This window comes from Jaculus jaculus, chromosome 14, assembly GCF_020740685.1.
Source record: "Jaculus jaculus isolate mJacJac1 chromosome 14, mJacJac1.mat.Y.cur, whole genome shotgun sequence".
NCBI lineage: Eukaryota > Metazoa > Chordata > Mammalia > Rodentia > Dipodidae > Jaculus > Jaculus jaculus.
The window spans coordinates 40034511-40048560 of NC_059115.1; the positions used below are offsets into that span (position 1 = coordinate 40034511).

The 14050-nt window shown below is 37.9% G+C and overlaps 1 pseudogene; it reads left to right on the plus strand.

Moving 5' to 3' along the window:
- Positions 1–13407: 13407 nt before the first annotated feature.
- LOC101608650 lies at positions 13408–13800 on the plus strand (annotated as a pseudogene).
- The last annotated feature ends 250 nt before the right edge of the window (positions 13801–14050 follow it).

A 14050-nucleotide genomic window follows, 5' to 3' on the forward strand; every position in this document is an offset into this window, starting at 1 on the left:
TAAGAGGTGAAACCTAGTGGAAGGCAAGTAGGTTGTGAGGATTGCTCCTTCATAAATGAATTAATGCTGATTACTTCAAGTGAATTCATTCTTGTAAGAGTATATTGTTATAAAGGGAGGCCATTCTATAAGCATGGTGTCTTCTGCACACAGACATTTCTTTTCCATCTCTCTTCCATGTTATGATGCAGCCCCAGGGACTTCACCCCAGTGTCATACCTATGTGGATTTTCCCATCAGTAGAGTTGTGAGCCAGATAACCTTCCTAAAAAGTACCCAACTTCGGGCTGGATCATGACACTGGGAAACCTCTGGCACATTATACAACCGGCCTTTGCATGAAGCTGTGATTAGTATTGATTTATTTAAAAAAAAAAATCTTGGGGGATGGAGAGATGATATATATATAGCAGTTAAGGTGTTTGCCTGCTAAGCCAAAGGACCCAGGTTTGATTCTCCAGGAGCCGGATGCACAAGGTAGTGCATGTGTCTGGAGTTTGTTTGCAGTGGCTAGAGGCCCTAGCATGCCCATTCTCTCTCTCTCTCTCTCAATTTCTCACTTCCTGTCTCTCTCTCCCTCTCTCTCTCTCTCTCTCTCTCTTTCTCTCAAATAAATAAATTAAAATTTAAAAAAATTCTTGATAATTAGATTCATCATCATCACCTGGCTATAGTCATAGATCAAGGTTTGAACATGTGATCTTGGCTAAGCAATGAAGCACAGGCTTTAAATTTGATGGTTGTGTAAGAGACACATATATTCTCTTCCATTGTATACTGCTTCATACATAGGCAGAGTTAGGCCAAGATATAAACATCTGGTCTCAATGACCATATTTTAAACTGTAGATTAAACCTTTCTTGATATCTAATTATTTGTATGTGTATGATTATAAATTTTCTTTAAACTAATTCTAACTGTATTTAACAGATAAAGAACCAATGAACCTTCCAATTTATTATAGGAAGTTTTATTGAAACTTTCATTCCTGATTTGAATATTTAATGGCATGTCAGACTATTTTAGATCAATCATGAATGAGGAAATATTAATTAATCAAAAATGGTCTCAGCTTGAGCAGCCAGTAATTGTTAGAATGGAGGATTTTATTTTTTATTTTGAGGTAATTGGGAATATGGGAACGTAGAGTGAAAATTACAACCTTGCTCTTCTGACCTGATATGTATTAAACCAAGTTAACTCTCCATGTTCATGAAATACAAAAATATCAAATAAAAAGAAAGCCTTGATTCTCCCCATCTTGAGGCTTATTCTAACAGTTTGCAACTCAGTGAGATAGATAACTGAAGTTCTCTATCACAATAACTCAGTTTAAGCGCATTGTCAGGCTAATACAATCAGTTATTTACTCCACTAAGGACTATAGGAGGCAAAATTTGCAAACATCCTTCTCACAGACATCTAAAAGGATTGAAGGGTTTTCTAACTACAGGGAATTATGAAGTAGGAAGACTTTGCCTTACATGAGCTAGTCCACTGTGTATAAAATAGATTACTTGTCTTATTCTTTCTCCTATACTAAATTGGTTGCCTTATCTCTCTTACACTTCCCCTCCTCATGCCTGATCAGAATCCCCACTAGCTTTTTAAGTCATGATCCCATCTCCATGGTATTAATGATGTGCATATTGCTCAGACTCAGCCAACCCTAGTCCACTCTTGCCAGCACAGCCATTAGGATTGGTCTAGGCTATGGGCATGTGACACAAAGTGAGATAATCACTATTTCTCCACAGAACATTTGTTAAGAGTTGTTTCTGTAACACAACTGCTAGGATATGAGTCTAGGGTGGCCTCCAGGCACAGAATCCAATGGGTAGCCATTGTTAATGTTCAAGTACCACTGTTACAGAAAAAAGGTGCAAGTAGAAAAGCAGCCTGGATAGTATGTAAAGTCTTAGTTCTGAAACCAACTTTGCCTCATACACCATGATTTATTATGTAGGCAAATAAATACATCTTCACTTCTTGGAAAAAGAGTCTTAGAATATTAGCTCTGACATGTTACCATTTTCCTGCCCCTACAACAGGAAAGGGCTGGACAACATTAGCTCTTCCTCTTCCTTCTCTACTCCCTCTTCTTCATTCCCTTCCTCCTCCTCTTCCTTCCTCCTCTTCCTCTTTCTCCACCCTTCTCAATAGGGGAACTTCAAAGAAATTGACAAAGCATGACACAGTTCCTAGAGAGGGATGGGAGAAAAGCTATTTACCTGGAGAAATTGCTTAACAAGGTGGTAATCTTAGGAGCACTAAAGAATTGAGATATTTGTGTTTGAGGGTTCAGAAGTTAAAGGAATTGGCTTGCAAGCATGCTGGCCTGCATTCAATTCCTCAGCACCCATCTAAAAGTCACTCACATAGTGGTATATGCCTCTGTGACCTCAACATGCCTACAACAATGTGGGGCACATATAGAATCTGGAAGCTAGTAAGCTAGCTAGATTGATAGATGTACAGTGACAAAACAACAGAGACCCTGCCTCAAAAAGAAGGCAGAAGAGGATAAATAGCCCAAAGTTGTCCCCCAGCCTCCACATACACAGTCATACGCGCACATGAGCTCGCACTCCCACATGCACGTCATCCACACACATGCACACAGAGAAATAAATAACAGAACAGATTTAGTCAGAACATTAAAAAATATTCACCTGCTCCTTCCCTTAGCATCGCACAAATAAGGCCCCGGTATGGAAACAGAGCTAAAAGAACTAAAAATTGCAGACTGCAGAAGTATACTTGGGATAAGGGCATTAGAGACATTTTAAGTCTCTAGACCTGAGGCCTGATGTTAAAACAAACATGAGGCCCAGTCTGACTTCTAGTTATATGCTTGCATAGCCTCGCACCAAAGGCCTACGTAGGTCAAACTCTATTAGCTGACACATATCTTGATTTTACCAAAAAGTTATTATGCAGCATATGGAATCAAGAACAAAGGAAGTGAAGAAAAAAATCAGCAACCAAAGCATTAACCTGAAACAGGCTCAACTGACAGAGTTGTAATTAGCAACAGGTGTTTAACATAACATAACATTAATAGAATATGGACTGTAGCAGCAAAGGTAGACAACATGCTAAACCAGATGGGGACTGTAGACAGAAACTCTTTAAAAAAAGAAAGAAAGAAATACTAGAACATACTATATCAATACTTTATAGATGCCACAAGAAATTCATTCAGTTAAGATTCTAAGTCCAAGACACAACCTAGGAAAATATATATATAGTCTGTGATCTTAAAGTCAGGTCAATAAAAAGTTCCCAAACTGAAAAGCAAAACAATAAAAAATGAAAGACTGTGAAACAACTTTAAAAGGTAATTGTTATGCATGTGAGTGGGATATCTTGAAAGAGAGAATGGAGAGGGAGGAATATTTGAATAATAGCCACAAAATTCCCAAATTAGTGACAGACACAAAACCACAGATCCAAAAAAGATGAGAAGACACCAAAAGACCACAAATATATTATGTTTAGACTGCACAAAATCAGAGAATAGAAAGCTCTTGAAATTATCTTGAGACCAGACGTATAAAAAGAAACGGGAGCTGGAGAGGCACTTGCTTGCCAAGCCTAAGGACCCAGGTTCAATTCCCCAGTACCCATGTAAAGCCAGATGTACAAGGTGGTCCATGTGTCTAGAGTTCATTTGCTGTGGCTAGAGGCCCACTCTTTTCCTCTCTCTCTCACTCTCTGTCTCATAAATAAAATAAGCTTTAAAAAGAAACATAAGAGTAAGAATGACAGTTCTCATCAGGAACTGTGCAAGCAAGAGGAGGATTGCAATAGCTACAGGAGTGAAAGAAGGAAAAACTCCTCCATCAACCTAAAATTTTATATCCAGCAAATGTAATTCAAAAGTAAAATATGTAGTCTCCTAAGACCAACAAAAACTTAGAGAATTACTACTAGGTGAGGAGAGCTGTCTGGCAAGAAGTAATACTAAAAATAGTTCCTCAGAAATAAAGAAAATAATGCACCCAAAACTTACATAGTTATAAATAAAGGAATGGATTTAGAAAAAGAATAAAGATAAAATATCTATTTTTCTTAATTTACAAAACAATTTGAAGTTTTGAAAGAAATAATAGTAATCAATATTAGAATTATATGATTTTCTGGCTATACAGTACCCAAAATACAATCACTATTGTGTAAATATCTGCATTTCCTGTTCATTACAAGGTAGACAAGATAGAAAACTATATATCAGCCTTCAAAAAAGAAGTCAACAGCCACAGCTTTGATGGACCTGTAAATATGCTGAAAGAAATAATCCAGACACACGTAAGTAGAATTTGAAGAGGTAAAATGAGTTAAATATATACTAAGAGAAAATAAAATTATAATTTTTCTCAATGAGTAGGTGATAGTTGCTCATGACACTGTGGGAAATAAAACTACATGAAAGGATGGAAAGATTAATTTCTGCCACCATAGTGACTAGTGTAACATATATATGTAGACTCATACATATGCATACATCATATTATATACATTAAATATAATCACCACTTTTTATTTTTGTTTTTTTCAAGGTAGGGTTTCAGGCTGACCTGGAATTCACTATGTAGTCTCAGGGTGGTCTCAAATTCAACGATTCTATCTCTGTCTCCCAAGTGCTGGAATTAAAGGTGTATACCACCATGCCTGGCTACCACATTTTATTTTTAAAAATAAACTAATGCTAGCCATGTATTGGCAGTCATAGCACAGGAATCAGGGAAATAAATAGGAGTGTCACAAGGAACAGGAAGAAATAATTGAGAATATTACGTTACAAGTTCCCTCCACTACATTAGAATATAATTTGCTTGGAGATGAAATTAAATTATAATTTTGTATTACATAATGGCTTTAGAGTTTCATTTTGGGAAGCTGAAAAAAATCCTAGAGGGTTCAATAACAATGAGGATATACTTACTGTCACGTAACATACATCTAAAATGTTTAAAGTTATGAATTTGTATTATATAGATTTACCAAAAAGTTTAAGACCTTTAGTAAGTAAATTATGAACACTAGTACAACTAATACAATTTTTAAATGAAGTATAATTTATTTGCTAAAATAACATAGAATAAGTGTGATGTGGTGGTACACACCTTTTATGCCAGTACTCAGGAGGTTGAGGTAGGAGGGTCACTGTCAGTTTGAGGTCAACTTGAGCTACAGAGTGAGTTGCAGGTCATCCTGGAGTAAAGTGAGACCCTACCTCAAAAATTTATCATAGCTGGAAGATTTCCTAGCCATTAAGAAACTTGGCTAAGAAACCAAAGGATCCACTTCTACTATCCAGATTCCGTGTTAACCAGATGCACAGAGGTGAGGCAAGCACAAGGTTGCACATGCCCACTAGGCGGTGCAAGCATCTGGAGTTCCGTTGCAGTAGCTGAAGCCCTACCATGGCAATTCTCTGTCTTGCTCTTGCTCACTCTCTCTAAATAATAATAATAATAACAATAATGATAATGATAATAATAAAATAAATACAATGCATAGAGAACAGTTACAAGCATGGTGGATATTTACGAAGAATCACTTTAAATGTGAAGGGCATAAATTTACCAAATAAAAGACATTGTAAATGAATTATAAAACAAACCTACATCTAGATATGTTGTTCCTAAAAATATCCACTTTCACTATAAAGACTTAACTGGATTAATTGTAAAGGGATGAAAGAAGGTAGACCATGATAACATGTAATAAAAATTGTTGAGGTGACTGGGTCAATAGCACTATGCTGGCCCCTCAAGAATGAGCAGTTTTATTCAATACCCAGTACCCATATAAAGTGTTGAGGATGGCAGTGTGCTCCTATAACCCACCACACAACTTGTGCATCCCTGGAAAATCTCTGGATCCTATCGGTTAACCAGTCTAGTCTAACTGGTGAGCTTCAGGCCAATTAGAGGCCCTTTCTCAAAAACATATGAGTGGCATCCCTGACAAACAAGGTTATCCAGCCCCAACAGCATGTGGACACACAGGCACATGTACCCTCACATGCACAACCATGTGACCACACACATATGAACTTGCATATATGCATGAATGCACACCACACACACACTTTTTTTAAAAAAAGGAAAATTGAAAAGGCTGCACTAATTTCAAACCAGCCAGGCTTTAGAACAAGGAATATTATTGGGTACAGTTGGTATTCTATTATGATAAAGGAGTTAACTCTTGAAATTAACACAACAATTAACAGTCCTTTTGGATATGTTCCTAACAAGACTCGGTCTAGCTGAGCATTATGGTGCACACCTGTAATCTCAGCACTCAGAAGGCTGAGGCAGGGAGATTTAGTGTTCAAGGACATCCTAGACAACATAGTGAGAATATGTCTTAAATAATCTCCCAGAAAACAAGAGATTTAAACTGGTAGGACTGAATAAAGATTGGAAGCCTCAACTACCTTGTTAATATTTCATAGATCAGGCTGGAGAAATGGCTTAGCAGTTAAGTGCTTGCCTGTGAAGCCTAAGGACCCCAGTTCAAGGCTCGATTCCCAGGACCCATGTTAGCCAGATGCACAAGGGGGTGCACACGTCTGGAGTTCATTTGCAGTGGCTAGAAGCCCTGGCTCGCCCACTCTCCTCTCTCTCTCTCTTTGCCTCTTTCTCTCTCTGTCTGTCACTCTCAAATAAATAAATAAAAATAAACAAAAAAATTTAAAAAATAATAATTCATAGGTCAAGCAAGAAGAGAATCATGAGTATATGGCTTAAATTGTGTTATCAAATATAGTCATAATTTATAGAATATGCAATCAAAGATATTCTTTTCATGCTAATATGGAATGTGCAACAAGATAGACCACACTCTGAAACAACAAAAAAAAATGTAACCAAAAACATCACACAAATCATTCATCACATATTCTCAGACTACAATGGAATTAAGGTAGAAATCAGTAACAGAAACATTACTGGAAAACTACCCCAAAATCTCAAAATTTAATGATGTATTCTGGGAAACATGCTTATCAAAGAAGTATGAGAGAAATGAAAATATTTTAAGTTAAATAAACAAAATTACAGCTTATCAAATTCATGGGATTCAGTATAGCAACACTTAATGGGAAATTCACAAAATTAAGTACAGACATCTAAAAAGAAATATTTGTAATCAATAAGCTTCCACTCAAGGGAACTAAAGAATGAAGAGTAATTGTATGTGTCACACAAGCAGAAGAAGGGAAATAACTAAAAAGCAGTGGAGAAACAGATAAAAAATTGAAAATCATTAAATATTTTAAAAGCTAATTTCTTGAGATAGTTCAGATTACATTCTTTTACTTGCAACCAAAGCTTCTGGTGGTTGTGTCAATACTGACCACCAGCTTCCAGATCTTCCCTGCTGCTATGGAGGTCACTTTTCTGGTGGGATCATATGTGCTAAAGCATGAGAGAGACAATGTGTAAATCATCTCAGGATTGCTGTGCGCTGCTGTCCCAGAAGTGTGTGGAATGAGGAAGGCGCTCAATATATGTTAGTATCAAATGTAAATGAATCACTTACATTTTAAATGGGAACTGCTGGAATGGATCTCATCATCCTCAGTGTTAGAAATCTGTTACTGCACAGACTACACTGAGGAAGGTGTACATGTTACAGACATCACAAGTCTCAGACTACATATATGGGGCCACTACCTGAGACCAGCCACCCTCCAAAATTAGATGCATAGGCTTATAGTTCCAATTAATATTTGCTTTTTCTCCATAATTCCAGGCAAGAATTGAGATTTCACATCACATATGGTTAGCCAACAGTGATATACTTCCCATGTAATTCCATTCAAGTCTGGGGTTTGAGAAGAGGCCAGGCATGGTTAGCTTTGATATACCCAGAGCATTAACACAAACAGAACAAAAGTATTCTACTGCATAGCTAAGGAGAGTGCTACCATTTTAACTATCATACCGTCCATCAAAAGTCTGAAATTTATCTCATAATGCGCCAGTGGTTGTTGTCCCCTCATTCTGCCTAGTTATGGGTTTCATATGCTTTTGTTATTTGTTTGCTTTGATATGAAAATGTAAATTAACTGTTCCCTTGCAGAAATAGTTCACAGTATTTTTTTAATAAATCAATCAACTTAGAAAATTGGCTCTCAAACCAGAGGACCATCTGTTTTGCTTAAGTAGTAATCATAGAGGATCTTGTGATGTTACTTCGCATAGTCCATGTCAATATAAGAGGCCTAAAGATGATTTTCATCAAAATACTACATTCTCTAAGCTTTTGGCTCACTCTGTACCCCAATAATTTTAGAGATTCTCTGACAATGTTCTTAGTTTTTATCTATTAACAATACACAATTAAATTAGTTACAACTTTCTCCCACTGTGTGGACTGATAATGGCTAAGATTCGTAAGTAAATTTATAGTTTTAAATAGCATGAAGCATTTTATTGTCAAAATTGCATTTAAATAAACATACACTGGGCTTATTATTGTATAGTTTGGTAAATATAGAAACTTTCAATAAATCTCATTTTCATACTATAATCACAGTTATGACATTTTAACACCTATATATAAAGAACTACTTTGATGCTTTGAAATTAACCTACATTTTTCATGACAATGCTATAAAAAATAAGCAATGTTGTCTTCATTCACTAGATGTGAAAATACATTGTGAGAAATTAAGTTCCTTACCTAAGGTAGCAAGCTGAGAACAAACTCAGGTATGTTTTATCCCAAAAGACATATTGCTGTAAATATAATAATTTTATAAAAACTCAAAATCTGATGAAAAATGTTTTTTAAATACTTGTTTATCAGGGCCCAATGTAGATGCTTGGGGACACAGAAATTAATAACCGAGGCCTTGCCCCAAGGCTTACATAGTAGTACAAATGAAAGTCCATGAGCAATTTATATATATGAAGTATGTATATATGTATAGAATCTAATATATGTATATAATTTCTCAGAACTAAATACAGGAAAGAGAATGCCTGCTCATATTGCATCACTCTTCCTTTTTCTCTGGACTCAACTATTTTGTACATGGCATAAAAATTTGGATTAGGTAATATGAGAAAGGGCAAAGGAGTTTAAAAAATTTATGTTTGCTAACAGGAAGTGAAGTACAAAGAGCTAAATTATCACCACTCTCGCTATTCGCAGCCTGCTATCAAAGCCATATGGATTCCTTTATTAGTGTGGTGTTTGTTAATAGACAAGTCATGGAATAGAACAACTTGTACTATGAAATCTTAAAGCTAGTTTAGAGATTCTCCGTCTCTGAGAAGCAGAAATGTTCCATCACCAAATTGAAATAATTGCTGGGGTTTTGAAGTTTCCAGAAAATATAACTTAATGGATAACATTCTTATAATTTTAAGCTTTCCTTTGCCAAAAAATCTCAGCTTTTCTGCACCTGCTGCTGCTTGTCTGGTGATGAGTGCTAGCTAGTGACAAATGAAATGAGTGAGTAGCAGGCGGGAGTTGAAGCAAACAGTCAATTGCTCTTAATTCAACAGCCCGGTTTTTCAGGTCTATGTTTTTCTGTGGTTATGATTTTATACTGTGACACAGAATAGAGCCACGTTGTTTTCCTTGAATTATCCATAGAGTTAAATGTATCAATCTTTCATGATGTCCTATGAAGGCTATAATAACTTCTTTCTAAGTCCTCCTTTAAAAGATCAAGAAAGTACTGCTTTGTGGATCCTCTAGCATGATTTCACAGTTACCTTGGTAACTGTGTTAGTTTTTTGCATTGTGATTAAACTTTGTGAGATAAAGAGTTCAAAAGAGGAAGGCTTTGCTTTGCTCACATATTCGGAAGTGTCAGTCCACTGTGGCGGGGACGGCGTGGTGTAGCAAAGATGCTTGCACTGCGGTGGCCGTGGAGCATGGAGGCAAGATGCTTGTGCTGCGAGGCTTCTTCCTTCTCCTTTTCATGCCATCCAGTCCCCCAGGCCATTCAGTAGCATCACTCACACTAAAGTGAAGACTCCTGCTATAGTTAATCTTCATTGCAAATGCCCTCACAGATACACTAGGAAGTGACTTTTACTAATCTCCTTGGTGCATCTCAATCAAATAAAAAATGAAGACTAACCACAATATTAGCCCCTATCATTACCTCAGTCAAACTGCCAAGAATAGAGAAAGACCGTTGATCTCATGCCAAATTTCTAGAATGACCTTCAAGGTGAAATCATGAAGGCATATTACACCTCCAACAGAGGTGTTGCTGGTATGAATGTCCCTTAGACCTTGTTTACTGGTGACCCAGGTAGCTGAGATATATATTATCATCAGGAAATCAGGAATGCAACCATGTCCCATCTCCCTCTTGGCTTCTTTTTTCTTTTTCTTTTCTTTTCTTTTTTCTTTTTTTTTTGGCTTTTTGAGATTGGGTCTCACTCTAGCTCAGGCTGACCTGGAATTCACTATGTAGTTTCACGGTGGCCTTGAACCCATGACGATCCTCCTACCTCCGCCTCCCAAGTGCTGGCATTAAAGGCGTGAGCCACTACATCCTGTTTCCCTCTTCATTTCTTTCTCCTTTCTGGTAGGACACTCTTCCTACCACCTGTCATAACTTCCTCCTTTCACATGGCAAGGATGAGAAGTTTAAAGTCAAAGGCCAGGCCAATGGTCCAAATTGCTTTTATGTTTAAAGCTCACATTGGAATTTAGTATTTGCCAAGTGACTACTGCATCTTTACATTATTCTACATTCTGAGAATTATTTTTCCTCATACAAGCTCCTTGTCCTGACAGGCTGGAGGGAAAGACCTACCTCAGCAAGCAGCACTCGGCTCCCTGAATGTTTAAAAGCAACCATCAACTTTCTCTTTACCAGAGGAAATCCTGTAATTGTGAGCCATGTCATGGCCTCCAAGTTGAATTTAGGCTCTAGCTGAGGGACGGAGGCCACGTCTTAAGACACTCTAGTAAATGACCTCCTAATTATTCATTCCAATAGGCTCACTAGTTTTCTATGTTATTTTGAACTTTTTAGATCATTTAGTATTGTGGTCTATTTCCTATATTAAACCCCCTACTCTCTTTCTACCATTATGAGCAAGAGTTCTGTTGTGGGGTCTGCCACCTTGGCTGTGCCTATGTGTCGTTACAGTTTCCACGACTTGTCTCCCTTTCTCCTCTCAGTACCTTCTGGAGTCATTTTTCACCACAGGGTAGTGGCAGGCATGTGATGAACTACAAATGCAAATGGAAACAGCATCCACGCTGCTATTCAAGAACAACTAAATTAGGTATCACAATACACTCTATCAAATATTTTAAATGTTGCAATAGAATGAAAGGTTGAGTGCAGTGCTCCAAAAGCACTAATGATACGTCTAAACTTGTTTCAAATTGTTTCATGCAAAGAGTTTGGAATACCAGCTGCTGTGTTGTCTGAAATGGTCATTAATTTTTTTTTAATTCTTTTTTGTCTTTGACCCAGGTATTTCAATCAAAGATTCCTTGTACTATAAATTCCAATGACTTTTCATCTGCCAAGCTGGCTGGTCAAGCCTCAAAGAATACATGTTGTGGAAAAAATGCTTAAACTAGGTTTCTTTGGTCCCTGAAATGCCATCAATGATTAAAGAGAAAAGTATTTTTTTTTTCCAATTTTCAAGATGTAGATGTGCAAGGAAATGGCAAGTGTTTGTGCAGGTCAGACATTCAGACATGCCCAGATATCTACTCTTGTTAGTTAAATGCAGAGGTGGTTCTTTTTCTTTTTTTTTGGGGGGTGGCACTTGCTTTTATTTATTTATTTTTAATTTTTTTTATTAGTTTTCTATTCAGCAAATGCAGGCAGTTTGGTACCATTATTAGGCTCATCCATGACCTACCCCCTCCCAATGTTCCCTCCTTGTTGATGTATATAGGTCGTGCATTGTGGAGTTAGCCCACAGTTATTGGTATGATAAATGTCTCTTCATATCATGACCCAACATGTGACTCTGACATACTTTCTGCCCACTCTTCTGCAAAATTTCCCTGAGCTATGTTGGGTTCATTTTTGGTCTCTTCAGTGATGAGGTGTTGGGGGCCTCTGAGGCTCTGGCTCTCTGATTTGGTAGGAGTAGATTTTTCTCTGTGTTGGTCTCTTTCTCTCTTGTGCTGGTATCTGGTTCATCAGGAAAACAGCACCTTTGCTTGTTTTGACAATTTTCCTTAGTTTCAGTCCTGGCCTTTTTGAGGTATTATGGGGTGGCTCTCTCCTTAGGATCTGCATCTATCTGAAAAAGAGAAGCAGAATCTCCAATGGAGAGTAAGTTAGCACTAGGAAAATGAGATAACCCATACTTTTTTAATACAGAGTTTAATAGGTGTAGGCCCTCTTGTAGCCCATGATGGAATGTAGCTTGATATTGGAGAGTGGGCTTATGTTTGGATATGGTTCTGATGTGTTTCCCAGCTCCAGCTATGGGTCCCACACCACTGAGGGGATCAGTTAGCCAAATCAAGAGCAGTTGGTTCCCCACCATGGCCATGTGCCACTATTGCACTTGTGTGGGCATCACAACAGGTTATTTGTTGCTAAGTAGGTTAGACCATGAGTTGCTTGGACAGATATTGGTCATTTCCCCCAGTCGCCCATGTAGCACCTTCTGGCACTAGCCACGCTGACTGGGGACTGACTCTCTCCTGGCCTCCAGCCATGCCATTCCATTTTACATGTCAGCTGCATATGGAGTCTTCAGCAATAAGGTCCTAAAAGAATGACAGATTTCTGTCAGAATACTTGATGACCCATCAAAGATCAGTGGTAAGACCCTATTGCATGGGAGGTTCTTGACCACTAACAGTCAAACAGAACTTAGCCTGGGGCTGGTCTCAGGGATCAAGTCAAAAAGCCACACCATAGATGCTCTAGAACACCATGGAAGCGTTTTATGAGGATCCAGGATTTCACCTTGTGCCCGGCGAGCTCTTCTGACTTAACTTGCTAAGTTAATAGTCTGAAGTAGCCAGTTACCTACAGGCTTTAGTGTTTGGGGAAGAAATAAAAACACTGATCTTCATTATGGAGAACATGTTATTAATCTTAGCAGAGATGACATGAGTAGTTGAGGATGGTACAAATGTATGACTTTAAGTGACAAAGGGGCTCATGAGATGGTTTAGTGGTTAAGATGCTTTCCTGCAAAGCTAAAATACCCAGGTTCGATTATCCCGGACCCACGCAAGCCAGATGCACAAGGTGGCACATACATCTAGAGTTCATTTGGAGCAGCTAGAGGCCCTAGCACACCCATTCTTTCTCTATCTGTCTGTATCTCACTCTCTCAAACAAATAAATAGTAAGTAGTGTTTAAAAATTAAAAAAATATTTCACATGCTCTGGTCACTGAGTAGAATTTGGAGGTGTTCAAAGCCCTATAATGTTAATGGTTTGCTCATCTGTCCATGCAAAATGGGCTGTAGGGAAGATGATTAGGACAGCAATGCAAAAAATGGCTAAAGTGAGAGTGACCAGGTTTCTTCTAGATCCCTACTTATTAAAGTATTTTAATAAGTCGAAAATTTACTTTGCTCACAAAGCCCTTCAGCACTACCATGTTGGGGGCATTGCGCTCTGCAGAGCTTTGCCCATATCATGAGAAAAGCATGTGAAGCATGAATTGGCAGAGGTGATTTTCAAAGTTGGCAGAGTCATAGATCCAGTGACAGGAAAACCCTATGCAGCAACTGCCTACCTGGAAAGCCCACTCAGATAGGAACCCACTAATGTAACCCAAAGTTTGGAAGAACCCAGTGTCTCCTCAACACAGTGAAGCATCTAGAATCCAAAGGGAAAGACTGATGTGTTTGCTTTATAACTTCATTACAGACAGTTCTCCTTGGGGGATTTATAAAAGCAAGAAGTGAAAGAGGTAAAAGGGTCATGATTTTCCATGAGGTTTATGGTGATGCTTCAGAGATTCTTCACAGTGAACATACACATTCAGATTACACTGTGCTTAGCACTGTGCTGCATTATTTTGTAAGCTCACTGTTTTAGAAGGAAGGTACTGTTTCTTTCTT